Below are 20,786 nucleotides of genomic sequence, written 5' to 3' on the forward strand. Positions count from 1 at the left end.
AGAAATTTGTTGGTGAATGAATAAAGTAATTAAGTGAGAAGCTCAACCAGCTAATATCACATTTCTGCATAGTCTAGAATGCAAATGGCTGCTTATGTACCATAATTAAATCCTCTATGAAACAATTCTCCCAAAGTCCACCTTCTGCTGGCATCTTGACTTTAGCACCTCCAATCACTTTCTCTGATGAAAAGAGCAGAAGTGCTCTTTGTTCCCCTGCTCTTTTTCATTTCCATTATGATCAACCTCCTCAACAAACTCTGGCAAAGCCGAGGAATGATTTCCATAACACCTCCCGGAAGAACAAAATAAGGGAAATCAGAGAGACATCTGTGCATTGTTTTTACCTCCATTAGCCTTTCTTGAGTTGTAAATTACTTAGCAACAGCTGGGCAAGAGAGAAGGGCAAGCTATTCTATTTGAAAATGGAGGTATGAACATAACAACCAATTCAGCACTTTCAAGTTTTATCATCCATAAAGTTATGGTATCTTTATTATTTAGAATAGGTAATTATAATACTAATCAGGAGACATCAACATATTGCATACATGCATAAAGCAAGTAAAGTAAATTCTAAAAATATCAAGCGACTTTAGAAAACTTAAATGGAGAAAATGTGTACCCTATGTGGATGCCGGTTTGTGCCACTCTGATCCCCCTCCAGGATGAAAGATTTATTATCCAGCTGGGGAGAGCTGTCTGCCTGTCTGGGGATTGCCTTGACTGAAGAGAATCAACCTTGCCCAAGGTCACAACTCTTTCGCAGGGCAGCTTGCTCCACTGACTGGTTGACTTGGGGAAGTAACAGCCTGGGCCTATTGACCCAACTTGAAACAACTCTTAAGGACTCCCGGCTAAATTTGGAGCTTCCAATGGGGTTGGTTGAGGCCTTGATTTGAATGCATCAAAGCCCCAATTCTCCCTCTATCCAATCCTGGTCCCTTTTCTCTCCCCACTGTTGATCCCAGGAATACTCCCTAATAAACTTCCTTCCTGCAACTTCATTGCAGATTCTGTGGCACAAGCTGTCTATTATTAGGCTGGAAATTTAGTCTTAGATATGAATTTGCTTCATTGTTATCCAGTGAATTCTGGAAGGTATACTTGGGAGATTAAATATGATTTGTTTTATGAGAATGGCAAGGGGGTAAGATTGGTTTGTGGATGGGGGTGGGAACTGGAGCACAAGGCAGCGGACAGACTGACTCTGATATACCTTTAGCTTCCTAAGTGGCCTGTGAGTTGTGCTATTAGAAGAAACCCTCTCCTGCCTTGGACCTATAAGAAGCTGTGTGGCACTTCCTATAACTTCGCTTTTATGTTTTATCTATACTTTGTTTACTGACATGTCTGAGCACAATAATCTCCATTTAATATAAAACTGATTCCAGTTATGAGAACTTATTATGTTCCAGGGACTGGGCAAAATGATCTACGAGCAATCTTGACATACTTTCTGGATCTTGAAAAAAATATTTGCACAACGTGTTTTTTTCTATTTATTATATTTTGTTGTATTTAAATTCTTTGGAAATTAGCAGTTCATTTAAGGACTAATTAGACTAATCTTTCTTAATTAGAATAATTGACTAATAACAAAACTCATGCCTTACACTCGCCATGTAGCAGGATGTCAAGTGCATCGATGAGTCAGTGTTTAGGCTCTAGAGCTCAGCGATGAGACCAGGTCTCATGGGAGAGAGCCATCTATGCCAGCCTGCTGAATCTTCTTTGACATTCTAGTTAGCATGCCCTAGTGTCATTGCTGTTGCAACTACTTCTGGTTTATCAGTGAAGGAGAGAGTTAGTTCCCCACTCATAAAGGGAGGGGAGCAGTCAAAAGACCAAGAACCACGTCAAACTAGGAAAGAATAACATAATTAAACAAACATGAATGGCTTGGAGAGCAGAATGTAGAGGTGATTGCAAATCTTCAAATAAAAGAACAGATTCAGTGTGGGTATGAGCAGATCTCTCTGTGAAGAACAGGGAACCGGCAAGAGGGACTTAAATTAGCAGCTCACTTTATTTGGGCATTTGTGGAGTCACCACTGTCTGGATTCCTGGCACTGTGCTGCAGTCCCTGCCCTAGAAGAGTCAACAGTGGGGACCGATGGATACAGACATGGCATCACTATCCTAAGGCAAGTACTGACCGAGGAGTGAATAGAGGGGGTCAATACAATTCTGGAAACTAGAACCTATGTCCAGGAGCAGTTGAGCCAGTTCTCTCTCTGGGCTTTTAAGAGGTTATTTCAGGATATTTCTTAGGGAAAAATTTACCCTTACACTGATCTATTGAGTTATGTTTTCCAAATAATTTGCTTAAGAAAATCTTTGTGTTTAAGTAGGAGATTGCTGGGAGGAAATATAACTTTCTTCTCCTATTGACAGCAGGTTTACCAAAATCATCTACTGTGAGCACAACTTTATCCACCCACAAAAGAGACTGCAGTCAGAACTATGTTTCAATAAAAATAAGGCTTCTATTTTTTGCACATATTTGTATAATGTGGTTGAAAATCACCCCGCACTTCTCTCTTATGTATTTATACCTGTAGCAAGTCCCTGAGATCTGAGAAGTTTCCACCACATCTTGGAGGAAGCAGGAGAACAGGTAGAGGAGGGGCAGGAGAACATAAAGTCACTGATTTCAAGATGCCCTCACCTCAGACAGGAGGCAAAGTTTCAACTGTGGGATTTGTGTCGCCTTATTTTCTGTTATCTGTTCTTCTAATTAAACAAACAAACAAAAATCTTTGGAGAGGGGAGGAGATGGCTCTTAGCAGATTAGCTTTTTTTTTTTTTTTGAGACTGTGCCTTATAAATAATAATATTTCCGCACGTAGGAATCAGTATGAATAGAGAGCAGAGGCTTGAGATGTACACAGTCTTGGGTTTAGATCCTGGCTCTGCCACTTACCAACTGTTGCTGTAAAAGTTCATATCCAACACCAATTAATTTAGTACCTGTAAGTAGCCATGTATCAGGTTCCTGAGTTCTATGTGTGCAAAGGAAGCAATGGCATAAGAACTATATTTATTTATAATCTGTATTATTTTTGTAAATATATACATATAATAAATACATATTGTAAGTATATATATATTTACTACATATATGTTTATATATATATATATATATAGAGAGAGAGAGAGAGAGAGAGAGAGAGAGAGAGAGAGTTTTTAGTTTTTGTTTGGCTTTGACTTGTTTCAAATAAGAACGACTAAGTAGTTTTAGGATTTAAATATCAATGATTTAAGTCACAGTTGCCCTTTCCTATATTATTCCTTTTTAAAATGCATTGTCACCTAATCAGCAGACTATACTAAATCCTCTGATTATGTTTTTTTTAAAAACACTTTTCAAGAAGTTTATAAAGATATGCAACTGGACTATTCAAATGGAGGTAAACTACCAGAGATGTGGGAATGGGTCAGGTTGGGGGTGGAGGGAAGGGATGGCACAGCCTAGGACAAGTGCCATTACTGCAAACAACCACTAAATCCATCTCTGCTTATCATGGTAGACCCGGCCAAAAAGAGCAAAGACAGTGAGATATGAAGTAAACCTATTAGGGAAGAGGTAGTCTTTCTTGGTAACAATGCTACAAGAAACTTATGATACATATCCTAATATAAGAGACAGGCAGTTAGATTTGCCATATAAAACAGGAGAAACTCATATAAAAATGGTTTAAACAAATTAGCAGCTATTTCTCTCTTGTGTAAAGCAAGGTCAGACATAGTGAATCCCAGGCTTACTTGGAGAATCCTTATGGTGTCCCCAAGGACTCAGGTTCCTATTTTCTGATCCATCATCCTCAAGATGTATGTTTTTCATCTTTTGGTCCAAGATAGCTGCTGGAGCACCAACCATCACATCTGAGTTTCAGGCTGTCAGCAAGAAGGAGTAAGGTACAAAACTCATTTGTCTCTTCCCATTTACGAAAGCTTTCCAGAAGTCTCACCAAACACTTCCTCATCTATTTTATTGGCTAGAATTTAGTCACATGCCACATCACATAGGAAGGTAGGGCTGGCTGTGAAATGCAGTCTTCTTCTGGGTAGTAATGAATACCACTAAAAATATTTGATAAGCAACTGGTCATCTCTGTCACAGACAGGGAATAACAAAATGCACAATGTCTTCAACGACCATTTTACAGAACATTCAAATAGGGTTTCTATAGAAATATGTCATCAGAGACGAGGGAACATAATCCTTTGACCACAAAATATTGGTGCATGTACACCCCCTTAGCCCAGGTCTCTGGGAGTTTAGGAGAAATGAATGCTGAAGCTCCAGAGAAATAATTACATATATAATGTGTTACTCTAGTTCAAGTGATCAGTTCTCTTAGGACCAACCTACTTAAAAAAAAAATGAAGTTCTTATAGGGAAAACAGAAATCTAGTTTTTATTCAGGAGATGTAATCAATACATAGCCTTCTAACAGGCAATAGACACACAGAACTTTTGCCTGCAGTCTATGTAATAACTTAATTATAGCGAAAGTGCTTTGTTCAAAGTAAATATTTATGTAGTCTGTGTATCTGGAGTTCTTCCTATCCTTTTAGATCTAAAAAGGATTGATTTGGGCCCCATTCCCTGGACTGTGGATGACCAGAGCCCTTTCCAAGATTGTCATGAGCCCCAGAGGGACTTGTGTTCTCATGGTCACTTCTGGCTTTGGACATGTGCTTCCACTGTTGGCCCTGATTTTATGAATCGGCTTGCTGTCTTGCTCATGTTGTTCCTCTCCCACTGTGTCGACTCTGACGTAGGACATGGATATTTTCCTTATTTTCCACATACACAAAAAAATGCAACCCCCCACTTCACAAAATGAACCAACAAAAATAAGCAGACTCCCATACAAGGTAATTTTGTGTAGAAGACTTTCCTGAATTATATCAGAGTATACATCACATACAATAAACAAGTTCAAATTAAACTGTAGACATCTTTGGGATAAAAGTCCTTAAGCCACCATGCCACTGGGGACAGTTTCTTGGCAGCCTCATTTTCATTTCTACTTCATCTAATCCCTTCTCAGCCCCATACAGTATTGCTGGCTTCTCGGCTCTCAAATACAGAGAGGTAAAGCTCTCTTTGGTCCTTATTCCCAAAGTTACCCTTGCATATTCAAGGTGAACTTGCATATTCAAGTTCCACTGAACAGCACAGCAGGATGGCAGTTGTGATTGCATGTAGCAGGTTTTGTAAGCATCATACCTGCATTGGGCTACCTTTGGCCCATGGTCTGTTTTTAGGATCGTAGCAGTGAAAATGAGATGATGAATGTAAAAGGCAAATCACAGCATCTATAAGTGAATACATGGTAGTCATTTAATAAGTGTTAGGTATTATTATTATTAGAGTAACAATCTTCAATTGATACTGCTTCTCTCATTGAGAAAAATGTTGAGTTTTTCTATTCTTGAAAAACTATTCTATTAAGACTATTCAGAATAGTCTTAATTCGAACATAGAAGCCTCCAGAATCTGGATTTGGGAAAGGAGCCTGTCAGGGATCATGGACAGCTAGTTCTCAGGATAGGTTGATTCTTGGGGTGATTTCATAGGAATGCCAGCTGTGTTTCTCTGTTACCATATTTCAGTGGTGGAATGCCACAGCTAACCATGCAATAGTCAAGCACATGAGCACTGAATATCAGTCAAAGAACTAATTCATCACTAAGGAAATGTAATAACTTCATTTAAAGTATCAAAGAGCTGCCTAAGCTGATTAATAATAATTTACCCTGAGCTTCACAACCCAAAATAAACAATAAAAACGTACAACCAACCAACATCTTGGAAATCACACCTCTTTGAATATTCACTTCTGTCCTTCACACTCTTGCCTCTTACTCCCTTCATTAATTTTCTCTCTTAACCTGTCCTGCTTTTTTCCCCCTTATTTTTCCTTTCTAAAAATTCTTCTGCCTCCTTAGATCCATTGCTTTAATTGATTATGAGTTGAGAACTACAGTAGTTTACTTTTCCTTTGAACTAATTATGCATATTTAATAAATAATCAGTTTCCCTTGTTAAAGTAGCTAGACTATTTTCCTCTGTAAATAAAGTAAAACTTTTTAAGTTATTTTTTACAGTCAAGTGATTTTCCTTTGAAGATACTAATCCTTAAGAAAATGGTTTATTCATACTGGCCCAAATGTTTCTCCTCCAGGCTGTATCTTTCTCCCTCCCTGTGGTTTCTTGACTCTAGTTTTTCAAGTTATTTATTATTCAACCATTTCTTGAAGACACTGAGGTGGATGCTGTGGATTAAATAAGATTTGGCTCCCTTTCTGAAGGAGCGTGTAGCATATTTTGAGAGACAAGATATAAAAACACACAATACATATTTTAAGTAAGAGTTCAAGACATTCTATAAAAATGTCCTATGGTATGTCCTGTTAAGAGGTTTAACACTTAAATACAACAGTCCCAGTTTAGTGATAAATTATATTGTCCTTAATTTCCTAGCAACAGACTAAATTCTAACAAAAGACACCAACCAACGCTCTTTCAAAGGAAAGCAGCAAGTATGTTTGTTATCTTTTAGAACGAGATCTGAAAAGGTGACACAGTCATGGATTATTATAACAGATTTACTCTGTATTCTAGATTTGCTATCTCTGGCACTCACTCAAAATAGAGTATCACTTAAAAGAAAAGTAATTCTTTCTTGAAATATATGACTAATATTTCATATAAAATGTCATTTTAGATGTAACAGTTAAGTACCTGAACTCAGTCAGACAAAGATAGCAGTATTCTCTATAAAAGGAACTTAATGAAGAGAAACGTAGGTACTTTTTTTGATGTAGGAAGGAAAAAAATACTTTCTTAGGTTACTCTCTGGTTGTTGGAGATGGGAAATAAATTACACGGTCTCAGAAAGTCCTTAACCAGGAAGAAGACAGCATCTTTCCTTTCTGACATCTTGCGGACAGGTGAGTGAGGCCGACCTCACTTCTCAAGACAATGTGTGTTTTTATGTCACCTTTGCACCTGGGAGGCTCACAGATCTGTGACCTCCTCTGAGATCACAGGTCATTGTGGGGATAGTCAGACAAGAATTGACAAACTTACATATATTTTTCATATAACCACTTGAATTTTAACTTATTTTATAAGAAAAGTATATTTCTATATGGAAGGCAGGGGCAGGAATACAGGGTAGGAGAAATCATTGTTCATATATCACCTGCAGTCCTCAAAAATATTGTTCCCCTGACTTAGTTAACAAAGGCAGTTTCTCAGAGACTTTGAACTACCTTGGGCATGAGGAGAGAGGGGGTAGGGGTAGAGGGTAGTGGCAAATAGAAAGTTAGAAATTGTAGGCATTCAAGATGCTGAACAAGATGGTGCAGAAAAGGAAAATGGAATGAAGAAGAGAATGCTGGCTTGACCGGGGAGAGGAAATCAAAGAATTTCAGGACCTCTGGTTTAGAGAGGCACATCAACGATGGGTCCTGAAACTAAGTGAGAATATTCTGTTTAGTGGGCCTGAGACGTTTCTAATCTCTAGCATTCCTGTGTGTGTGTTGTGTATGTGTGTTTAAATATGTAATACATGCACATTTCAAAAGTTTGAAAGGCTTACAAAGATATACAGTGAAAATGTTCCTACAGTCACTGCCTCTAAGCCATCCAGGTCCCGATCCTGGAGGCAACTGATGTTACCAGTTTCTTGTGTATATTTCTAGAGATATTTGATGCATATATAATATGACTATATTTATTTTCTTCTGTTGCCAATATGGAGGAAGGGTTTTTGAGTCTACTGTGTTGATGATTTTGCTTATCAGTTAAGCCATCTGAAAGTTATGTGCGCCCTCTGTAATAAAAGGCAAGCTCAGGACCGTTATAAGAATTGACTAGAATGCCAACTCATTTTCCTGAGAGATAAAACAGAAAATGGAGAAGTAATTTGCTGAAAATGGAGCAATACGTGCAATTATTTTTTCATGAGGATCACTGTTAGGAATCTGTATTCATCTATATTATGGAAATTATAAGGGCACTGTGCCTTGCCTCATGTTATAGGGGAGACATCACTGAATACAAGGGTAAAAGCGGAAAGGTAATGTGACCTAAGCAAAGAGGGACCTTCAGAGCTATGTTAGATTATAGTTTAGGTACATTTTTCAAGAATTATTGTGTAATATTCATTTTCAGAAATTCAGGAACTTAATTTCAAAGTCATGTCTGGAAAGAAGAAATGAGTAGCCTTAGACCTACTGAGCTCTTGCTCAATATGGCTATGGCTATGGTATAGCCTGTTCCTGCCTTAAATTCCACTCCTCAAAGCCAGAAACTGTGCTTTATTTATCCTTGTATTTCTTACCTAGCCTAATGCTTAGAACTTGGTAGCTACTCTATAAATATGTGTTGAATGAATGAATAGATGAATACATTTATAAATGAATCAACCACCCATCAAACAATCTATGTTTAATTTCTGCACTTTTCAGCAATGAGTATTTCTGTTTGAGCTTTGATGAAAATAGAAAAAAAGGTATAACTGTCCAGTTTTTCATACTTCTTTATAGGAACATTCCATGAAGTATAAGGTGCAATTCTTATGTCAGTTTTGCTAAATTAAGATGTTAATGAAGAAAAATTCATGAGCCTTGACATTCCTTTTTTAGCTGCCCTACCTTCACTTTCCAAAAGGACAAATGAACATCTGTGTGCCTGGAACAAAAGACAAATTAAAAATAAGAGCTTAATTAAGGATTGGATAGACATTTTTTAACACAAATTTTAGTACTATAGAAGTGGGGGAAATCAATCATTTCAAATGTGCTAAATTGAAGGGGGTTGGATTTTATTGATTAATTTACTTAAAAGCTGACTCAGTCTGAACAATTAGAATATCAGGCAGAGAACACAGGCTTTTGCATATATGAAACAAGCTTTGGAAGTATTGTCCATTAAGTACTATGATTGCTGCAAAAAAAATTAATAAATAACATGCTTTGCACAGCTTTGTTATCAGGAGCCTTTACACCTGACATTTTGGAAGCAAAGAAAATGAATGGCCTGAAAAGTTGAAAAGCCAATTCATCATGATGTCTGACATTTGAGAGCTGATATTATTGTCTGCAATTTAAAATTCAGAATTTATAAAGTGCCGTCGTATAATACAGCCCAGCAAACAAAGGGTCTTGCTGAAATGTCTGTACTTATCTGGGAAAGCAACATAATCACAAAAAGTTGATGGTTTTGAATTTGAATATTTATTCCTCCCCACCTCACTCCCCAATTTTAGAAAATAACGAACTTCTACCTTCTGCAAACAACAAACTTCTATGTACAAGAGACTAATTTTATATAGGGAAATTTAAACATCTACTACATGGTCTCTGTTATTATGGCTAAGAAACTTTTCTTGAATATGCATCATGTGACGTTTGTTGATCATCGTTTGCTTTATTTCTGCTTAAACTATGAAGCACATGAAAATATGTTCAAAGCTACTCTGGGAATTCTGCTTAGAATACCAATGGTAGTTGTGCTGCTGCTGTGTGATTATCAGTAAGATTTCCTAGTCCAGAGATTACTATCCGGTAACATCAGAAGGTATTTTCAGTAATGTCTGCATCAGAATACATCCAGTTGGATATATTCAGATCAGCTTTGGAAACCATAGTCTCAAAGTCACAAAAGGTGCCCCTCAGAGTTCTGGGGCCCAGATAATCTTCTTGGCCTTGAACCTGATCATCTAGTTTCCTTTTCATCAAGGGAAACAGCATTAGGATCGAGAGAAGGACATGAACCATTTTATGCTCACTCCTTTCCTTGTCTGGCATTGACAGTCTTGCTGCTCTCTCTCCTTAAGATTGGTTTGCTCTGTGTACTGTGCTCGGCTTTCCTGCAGTTACGCTTACATCAACAGAGCAAAATATTCCCCTTCTTCTTTCCTTACAAATACTTCAAGAAAAAGCACCCGGTGATTTGTACAATTGACAACTGCAACCACTGCTTCAGGGCAGATTGGGAAAAAGTCATATTATCTCTAACATAACCCAGAAGTGCCTGTTCATCTACCTTATGGCGGAGGCATGTGTTTCCTTGCTGCTCTGTGATCTAATTCAGAGGAGAGATAGCTGCTGCATTTTCAGTTGATATATAAAAATAGCTGGTTGCACTAGACACCATTTGACGTCAGTGGAATCATTAAAAAGCAGTGACCAGTCTGAAGAACGTCTCCACGGAAGCCACTGCAGCTCGATGTGCAGATACTTAAGCCATATCATTTTTTCTTTTGACAGACAGTCATCCTCTGTTGTAAGGTAATTTTCATCAATCACTTAGCTAAATATGTGGTCAAAGCTCAAGTTCTTTCCACTACACCCTGGTGCATAATCCCGTGTTAGAGTTCAGCTACATTTGAGAAGAGTTCATATCCTGTGGAGATGGAGAGAATGGATAGTGAGAACCTCAGGAAATATCTTTTTAGACTCCTAAATAAACTTGAGCCCACAGCCAAGCTCTTTTTGTATTGGTTTCCAACTGTAGGCTGTTGTACTAAAACTTAAAGGTGACTGATGCAGGAGGCCACTGGTCAATAACCAGTATGGTGCTGAGGCCCACTTACAAATTCTTTCCAAGAGATGGAGCTCATACCAGGAACCAGATATAAATATCAAAATGCCGGCTGGGGTCAGGCTTGAGTCTGCCAAATCTGCTCTTCTGGAAAAAGTTCTGCTGCCCTTCCCTCCTGTATGGAGTCCCTTCTCCATTCTTCACTGTCAAGCTAAATTCTACCCATCCTGCAAATGACCTTGAACTTTGAGCAACAACCCTGGCATCATATTATCTTTCCCTTTCCTGATCAAACTACTCCTGCTCATGGACATTGCCCAAGCTCAGACCTTCATCACACTCTCTTTCACTGTCACGAAAGAATGCTTTGCTGACCCCCGTTTACTATATCTCCACTCTGTCTTTCACCATGCCCCAGTGCCATCCTTCTAAAATACCTTCTGATTATGCTAGGCCCTTGCTCAACAGCCATCAGTGTCTCCCTGTGTGAGAGCTCCATCATCGGAATTCCTTTTAACCAAGGCACCTCATCCATGTCCTAGCCAGAAACCAATTAAACAAGTGGTTGGTTCTCCAGGCCTTGGGACCCTTGATTTTACCGTACCCCTGCTTTTTGTTATCCACCTGTTCCTGCAACCACTTGACTTATGATACTCTTGACTTCATTTAGAGTACTTACCCCTCACACTTGACAGATTTGCCTTTGTTAATGTTGACCAGTTGTGTTCTCTTTTGAACATAATTTGTTATACTCCTATGACTACTCAGGTAACATTCTGTTCAACCAGTATCCAGACCTAGGTCTCCTGATGGAATATGGCTCATCTCCCTCTTGGGAATAGGTCATATCCTCCCTCATTACCTGCAAGATAAACCCCATGGCACAGTACACAAAACTCCAATCCATCATTCCAGACTCTTCTACCAGTTTCCACCATACACCTGTGTATCAGTCACTGAACCCACCACAGTCTTTCCTTCTTCTATTCTTCCATTCTTTTGTCATGCTATGTCTTACATTTGTCAAACCCCTCCACCATTTTCCATTTGGCATATTTACCTTTTAATATTAACCTCAATCGATATCCCTTCCCCTACTAATTTGATTCTATCTACATGTTCCCATGGAAATGTGTATTTATTATGCTTGTAATTATTTGCTATTCATCTGTTTTCCCCGCCAAACTTGACTTTCCATAATGAAACTAATATTTTATTCATCTTTGTATCCTCAGATATAGATACAATACAGAGTCTGTCAAATGGTTCCTCAGCAAGTGTTAATTGAACAAATAAAATACACCGTATATTTGAGCATAGCCTGATTTTTAAATCTATACCATTTAATACTTAAATATCCTTCATCTATGTATAATTACCTTTGATTAATAATAAACATGATGTATAGCAAGCATTTTTAAAATACCCTATATACTTCTACGTCAGTGTTGAGAATTTATACTTGAGGAACTATGTTCTCTTTCTTGATATTAGCTTCTGGTTTCTGTTTAATCTATACTGTGAAATTTTCATCTATGAATATATTATTTTATACTTGAAATGTTAGCCTTTACCATTTCTTAGGGGAATAAAGTTCTTGACAATGTTCCTTTCACTTCTTCACTCCCATTTGTTGATGGCTCAAATCCTATCCCAATAGAACTGAAACACAAGGAAGCCACTTACATGAGGGTGGATTAAAGTTGGCTAGGAAAGTTAACTTGAGGTCCCACATAGGAGGAGAATACTTGTCGCAAAGGATATCCATTAATGGTATCTCATTTGCTCATGTCTGTGTCCTGCTGTCATCATCCTATATAGCCTTAATAATTGAGAGGGGGCCTTGTTTCAATCCAGGTTCTCTTCCTAAATACATCTAGAGAAGGTCACTTTGTTCTTCAATTTTTGTCTTCAGCCAGTTCACCCAGCTGCCTACTCAAGAGCTACCCACCCCATCACAGAGTATCTAAAATTCATTATGTAAATAGTGCTGCAATGAACATTGTGGTACATGTCTCTTTTTGAATTATGGTTTTCTCAGGGTACAGTAGCCAGGACATGGAAGAAACCGAAGTGTCCATCGACAGATGAATGGATAAAGAAGATGTGACACATATATACAATGGAATATTACTCAGCCATAAAAAGAAACGAAATTGAATTATTTGTAGTGAGGTGGATGGACCTAGAGTGTGCCATACAGAGTGAAGTAAGTCAGAAAGAGAAAAACAAATACTGTATGCTAACACATATATATGGAATCTAAAAAAAAAAAAAAAAAAGGTTCTGATTAACCTAGGGGCACGACAGGAATAAAGATGCCAACATAGAGTATGGACTTGAGGACATGGGGGAGGGGAAGGGGAAGCTGGGACGAAGTGAGAGAGTAGCATTGACATATATACACTACCAAATGTAAAATAGATATCTAGTGGGAAGCAGCTGCATAGCACAGGGAGATCAGCTCCGTGTTTTGTGACCACCTAGAGGGGTGAGATAGGGAGGGTGGGAGAGAGGCGCAAAAGGGAGGAAAAATGGGGATATATGTATATGCATAGCTGATTCACTTTGTTATAAAGCAGAAAATAACACAACACTGTAAAGCAATTATACTCCAATAAAGATGTAAAAAAAATAAAATTCATTATGCCCAAAGTTTGAACCAATGATCCATCTTTCCAAACGTGTGCATCTTGGAATCTCTTCCATTTTCATAGTTAGCACAACAATTTCTTGATTTTCTCAGGTTACAAACAAACGTGAGTAATCTTAGACCCCTTTCTTCCTGACCCTCCTATTGAGTCAAAGACTAAATTCTGTGTTTTAAACCCACCTACTCATCTCCACCTCCACTGCCTTTATTCTAGTCCAAACCATCATCATCTCTTTCCTGAATTCTTGCAAAATATTTTTATTTGGATCTTCCAATATATTCTCCATATGGCATCCAGGGAAATCTTTTAACAAAAAATTATGATTACTTGCCTCTGGTGCTTAAAATCCTTTAATGGCATGAGATTGCCTTTAAAATACAGTCTGGAATGCTTCTCACAGTCCACAAGACCTTGTATAACCTCTTCAGCTCCATCTCAACTGCCTCCCTCCTCAGTCTTCATGAGCCTCACTGGAATTCTTTCTGATACCCAAGCATTCCATGATTCCACTTAATGCCGCTCCCCAAGCTCTCCCTGAACCTTCCTCCCTCTTTACCTAGCCACCACCTACTTATCCTTTAGAACTCAATTAAAGCATCACTTCTTCTAGGAGCCTGCTATGATGCCCAGATTAAGTCAGGTAATTCTTTTGTATGTACATTCACTTCAAATCATGACCTTCACTTCGTATATCATATCACATTTGTGAGTATGTAACTATTTGTGTAATAATTAGTTTTAGTTTTCCTTGCTATAATGTAAGTTTTTTTCTGGGAGGACAAGCATGTTTATATCTGGTTCACCTCTATATCTATAGGATATAGGGGAGTACCTGGAAAAGAGGGATGTTCAATTAAAAGATTAATTCCATGAATGTATGACTGTTTCTTCTCTTCGAGAGTTCAGCTATTTCTTGAGATTCTGAATTTTTAATTTAGGCTTGGGTGTATGATTGACATCTCTATGGCTAAACTGATGAAAACAGGTGAAACATTGGACTACACATTTTTCTTTGCATTGGACTACACATTATTCTTTTTGGCAAAACTGCCTTCCTTTTAACTACCTTGGTAAGAAGTTCTCCACACTTAAAAACAGCACATACAGGAAGACAGCAGTCTCTAGTGGGCTTTTCTCAAGACAAGAAGACATCTTGTGATTCTGAACTTGTGTTCGTTAGTTGTCTAGGTTGGCACATCACTGGCAAGTCAGACCTTGTCCTTTTGTTTGAGTGCTTCAATAAATATGTGTTTATAACTTGTTGGGCAGACACGGGTTGTAGCTAATCACAGAGACACGACTAGGCAGCTGCCAATGGAAACTGCAGGACAATCAAATCAATTCAATAAGGATGGCTAAGAGTAATTGCATGAAGAGATGCCATAGTTAGACTTCATATTGTCTGGCCTGTTTCAGGGCACATGGAATGTGTTTTTAACTTAAATATATTTATTGTAACCATGTTGTTATTAGTAAGTATTTCAGAACTCTTCGGAATAGAATACACTTTCTACTTTCTCTCTTATGCCTTCTATTTTACTGTAAAGAACACGAACTTTGGTGTCAGGCAGCCCTGGGTTGAAATCCAATTTACGAATTTTGCAACGCTTTCAACATTATTATCCTTTGAGAGGTCCTGATTCTTCAACTTCACAGCTGCCAAGGTTAAAAATAACATGTATAAAAAGGCTGGCAGATAATAGAAGTTGGATAAATGTTAATTTTCTCTTCCCACACTCCATCCCTTATTTCTCTTTCTTTTTCTTTACTTCAATTCCTTTGTCTTGGTCTTCCTGGTCTGTGAGGCCCTGGGCAACTGTCTTTAATTCCTAGGATGTTGGCTGGCTAGTATATTGACTTGCAGATTCTCCAGAATTCTATACCTTAGGAAAATTTAAGCCTTCCTTAAGCACATTAGTAATTAGTGAAAAATTCTTCTTCTCTGTTTTTAACCGATGAAGGGTCTGTTTCCATTGACTGAAGAGTTTAAGATCTTTCTTCTGTGTGCTATATGTCTGCAGTTAATCAGTTTAAAATTTCCTGGGGCATAGCCATTCTAACTCATACTTCTCTGGTAGATGCCCTGGAGGGAAGGAAGAAAACTTAGGATTAATCTTGCATCATCAAAATATCCAGTATCCCCTGAATGTCTACCAGAGAAAAATTGCTTCATCTTTTTCTCAGGCAGGCATTCCAAGCAAGGAATAAAGGTCTGCCCGACCCCTAACCCACAGAATTGATCTGATATCTATTGGTCCACTGGAATTGGACATGAAGATGGATGAGTTGTTGCTAAAAACATTTTAAGTGATAGAAACAGAACCCACTTTTAGCCCCATCCCAGTGGGCCATAGAAAATAGAGGAATTGATTGGGCAGAGTTGTTTACCTCAGCAGGTTCTGCTCTCTATGATACCCCTCCCTGAATACTTCTCTGGTTTATTCTGGTTACCATTCAGCATTGGTGATTGGGGTAGGTGAGATGGGAAACGATGTCTTAGAATAAAATAAATCTAGAATTTTAAACAGAAAGGATGATTGATGACTATTTCATGCCCTCTCCTTTCTCTCTTTACCTTCAACACCTCCCCACCTATCCTTACTCTCAGCTGATGAATTTGTTTTCAGACTCAGTGAGTGTACTATGGCAATCATAGAAGGTCCACAAGTTCCAACACTACATCTACCCACTGACTAGCACCTGCACCCTTATTATATTCTGTCTTCCCTCTTGCTATTATAGATGTAGCGTCTGTGCTCCTAGTAAGAACAACATCTTCAATTATCCATCAGATTCCATTCTCCTCACATTCTCAGGGATACTGCCCCAGGAATACTCCTCTCCTCCGTCATCAATTTCCCTTCCCACCAGATTATTCCCATTATCTACTTATACACTATTATTTTGCAATCTTAAATAAACTTTCTTTACCTCACTTTTCTCTCTAGTAATCAGTCCATTTTTTTGCTCTCCTCTACAGCAAAACCCCCTAAAAGTGTGGTCTCTACTCACTACCTCTAGTTTCTCTTCTCCCATTCTCTCTTAAACCCACTCAAGCCATGCTTTTGTCTCTATTATTCCAATAAAAGTATTGTTTTCAGCAGTAAGCTCCAGTTCCTAAATCCAAAGGTCAATTCTCAGTACTCATCCTATTTGTCCTTTCAGCATTATATGGCACAATAAATCATGTTTATTTCTTTCATTTTATCCTCTTTTCTTCTTTTTTTTTAAAATTCATTTATTTTATTTGTTTATTTTTGGCTGCATTGGGTCTTTGTTGCTGCACGCGGGCTTTCTCTAGTTGTGGCGAGCGGGGGCTACTCTTCGTTGCGGTGCGCAGGCTTCTCATTGCGGTGGCTTCTCTTGTTGAGGGGCACGGGCTCTAAGCCCGTGGGCTCAGTAGTTGTGGCTCCCGGGCTCTAGAGCACAGGCTCAGTAGTTGTGGTGCACGGGCTTAGCTGCTCTGTGGCATGTGGGATCCTCCCGGACCAGATCTCGAACCCGTGTTGCCTGCATTGGCAGGCGGACTCTTAACCACTGTGCCACCAGGGAAGCCCCTCTTTTCTTCTTGACGTGCTGTCTTCACTGGATTTCTGGGACACCACTCTCTCCTGGTTGTCATCATCCTCACCTACTACACTTCAGGCTTTGTTGCTGATTCCTCTCTATCTCCCTCACTTTGATGGCAAAGTGTCCTGAGACTCAGTACTGTACCTCTTCTTTTCTCTAGTTACACTTACTTCTTTGGTAATTTCATTCAGTCTCGTGGTTTTAAATCCTAACAACACTTTGATAAGTGCCATCCTGGAACTTTCCCTAGAAATCCAGGCACAGATATGCCACTGCTTCCTTGATATCTCCACTGGGAGTTTATGGTTTATTGACTAAGTCCAAAACTGAATCCTTGAGCTTCCCCCCATACCTAATCTTTCCTCATTTTCCTCCTTTCGACTCATGTCAAATCAAATATACCTTGGAGTCATCCTTGCTTCTTCTTTCCTTCTTACTCCATAAAGTCCTGATCTATATATATCATCAAAATAGAACCAGAAACCCACACATTTCCTTCAACTCTGCTGCTACTCGCAAAAACCACCATCATCTCTTAACAGAATTGTGTCAGAAAACTCCTAACTGGGTTTTCACTTTCACCTTCACTCCTCTTCAGTCTCTCGTTAACAGTGTGCCCACAGGAATCCTGTTAAATCATAAGTCAGCATGTCAATAACTTTCTACCTCAATTGGAACCAAAGCCTAAGTTCATCAACATCTATAAAGCCTTACATGGTGGAACCTTCATTACCTCTCTGACTTAATTTCCTTTTATTCTTCCCATTGCCCCATCTAGTCTTACCTCAATGGCCTTCTTGCTGTTCTTTAGCTTGCCAATTGGATTTCTATCTCAGGATTTTGTCCTTCTTTTCCCATTTGTGTCTTAGCTTCAGCCACCCAGAAACAGAGACATAGAGCTTATGTGATAATCAGGGAATCCAGTTCCAGAGACAAGAAGAGACATGTGGGAAAGGGAGGAGAACCAAGGCAAGGACACACTGAACTGGTTTCCATTTAGTGCTATTAGTTGTTCAGTTCTCTGGTCTGCACTTTGAGCAGCTGTATTCCTGGGGAACCTAAAGAGTGAAGAATTTATCCACAGAATTCTCTTTTGCACTAGTTTAAGTTTATCCCCTTGGGTAACAATTCCCCAGCACTTCCAACTGGCACATGTTTGGGTTTAGGGCCCCAGGTTCTGCAGTAGTAAAAACAGGAAGCCCTGGGGCAGCAGGAAAGAAATTAAATGAGTTAGAGTCCCCACAGTAGTGGAACAAGACACAAATGAGTCCAAGAGCATCTCAGGGATGCATAAGAGATGTCTGATAAACTCTGCCTGGAGTGTTCTCTTCTCCAGATGTTGGTATGACTTGCTTTACCTTTAAGCAAAAGTGGGTTTTGTTCAAACACTACCTTCTCAGTGACACTTTTCTTAATTTCCCCTTTAAAATTATAGTCACCTACATGTTCCAAATCCTCCTTCCCAGATTTATTTTTGTATTTTTTTATTTTCACTAATATACTATAAAATTACTTATTAATTTTGTTTATTGTCAGTCTCCTTACAAGACTTTAAGCTCTAGGACAGCTGTGTTGTTTGTTTTTTTCACTATTGTGTCTCCCGCCTAAAACATAGTATATATTCAATAAATATTTGGTGAATGAATTATTTATAAAAATTCTTGAAACTGGAATTGTGAGCTTTCACAATACACTTGAATAAAATATATACAACATTCTAATCAAAGCATAGGTCATGTGTTTATTTTGTCAAATAATCAAATATTCTAAACATTAAAAGATAGGATGGGGTGTTTCCTAGGTGGGTCCTAAAGCAAATTACTGAATTACTGAGAAGACTCATTAATGTCCACTGATCAACAGGATATTTATTTGCACAGCTTCTTTATTCTTCCAGTTGCCTTTTAATACTTTCCCTTATTGATCTGTTCCGTTAAATCTCTATGGAAATAGCTCCTTGGGTTCAAGATGGCAGAGTAGAAGGACATGCGCTCACTCCCTCTTGTGAAGCATCAGAATCACAACTAACTGCTGAACAATTATCAACAGGAAAACAATGGAACTCAACAGGAAAGATACCCCACATCCAAAGACAAAGGAAAAGCCACAATGAGACGGTAACAGGGACGCAATCACAATAAAATCAAATCCCATAACTGCTGGGTGGGTGACTCACAAACTGGAGAACACTTATACCACAGAAGTCCACCCACTGGAGTGAAGGTTCTGAGCCCAACGTCAGACTTCCCAATCTGGGGGTCTGGCAATGGGAGAAGGAGTTCCTAGAGAATCAGACTTTGAAGACTAGTGGGATTTGATTGGAGGATTTTGACAGGACTGGGGGAAACAGAGACTCCACTCTTGGAGGGCACACACAAAGTAGTGAGCACATCAGGACCCAGGAGAAGGAGCAGTGGCCCCATAGGAAACTGAACCAGACCTACCTGCTAGTGTTGGAGGGTCTCCTGTGGTGGGGGCGGGGGTGGTGGCTGTGGCTGACCGTGAGGACAAGGACACTGGCAGCAAAAGTTCTGGGAAGTACTCTTCAGCGTGAGCCCTGCCAGAGTCCACCATTATCCCCACCAAAGAGCAGGGTAGGCTCCAGTGTTGGGTGGCCTCAGGCCAAACAACCAACAGGGAGGGAACCCAGCCACACCCATCAGCAGACAAGCAGATAAAAGTTTTACTGAGCTCTGCCTACCAGAGCAACATCCAGCTCTACCCACCACCAGTCCCGCCCATCAGGAAACTTGCAAAGCCTCTTAGATAGCCTCATCTGCCAAGGGGCAGACAGAAGAAGCAAGAACTACAATCCTGCAGCCTGTGGAACAAAAAACATTCACGGGAAGATAGACAAGATGAAAAGGCAGAGGGCTATGTACCAGATGAAGGAACAAGATAAAACCCCAGAAAAACAACTAAATGAAGTGGAGATAGGAAACCTTCCAGAAAAAGAATTCAGAATAATGATAGTGAATATGATCCAGGACCTTGGAAAAAGAATGCAGGCAAAGATGGAGAAGATGCAAGAAATGTTTAACAAACACCTAGAAGAATTAAAGAGCAAACACCTAGAAGAATTAAAGAACAAACAAACAGAGATGAACAATACAATAACTGAATTGAAAAATACACTAGAAGGAATCAATAGCAGAATAACTGAGGCAGAAGAATGGATAAGTGACCTGGAAGACAGAATGGTGGAATTCACTGCCATGGAACAGAATAAAGAAAAAAGAATGAAAAGAAATGAAGACTGCCTAAGAGACCTCTGGGACAACATTAAATGCACCAACATTTGCATTATAGGGGTCCCAGAAGGAGAAGAGAGAGAGAAAGGACCTGAGAAAATGTTTGAAGTGATTATGGTAAAAAACTTCCCTAACACAGGTAAGGAAATAGCCACCCAAGTCCAGGAAGTGCAGAGAGTCCGAGACAGGGTAAACACAAGGAGAAACACACTGAGACACATAGTAATCAAACTGACAAAAATTAAAGACAAAGAAAAATTATTGAGAGCAACAAGGGATAAATGACAAATAACATACAAGGGAACTCCCATAAGGTTAACAACTGATTACTCAGCAGAAACTCTACAAACCAGAAGGGAGTGACATGATATATTTGAAGTGATGAAAAGGAAGAAACTACAACCAAGATTACCCTACCCAGCAAGGATCTCATTCGGATTCAACAGAGAAATCAAAAGCTTTACAGACAAGCAAAAGCTGAGAGAATTCAGCACCACCAAACTAGCTATACAACAAATGGTAAAGGAACTTCTCTAAGTGAGAAACACAAGAGAAGAAAAGGAACTACAAAAACAAGCCCATAACAATTAAGAAAATGGTAATAGGAACATACATATCGATAATTACCTTAAATGTGAATAGATTAAATACTCCAACCAAAAGACACAAGCTTGCTGAATGGATACAAAAACAAGACCCATATATATGCTGTCTACAAGAGACCCACTTCAGACCCAGAGA

Source organism: Balaenoptera acutorostrata, chromosome 2 (assembly GCF_949987535.1).
Source record: "Balaenoptera acutorostrata chromosome 2, mBalAcu1.1, whole genome shotgun sequence".
Taxonomy (NCBI): Eukaryota; Metazoa; Chordata; class Mammalia; order Artiodactyla; family Balaenopteridae; genus Balaenoptera; species Balaenoptera acutorostrata.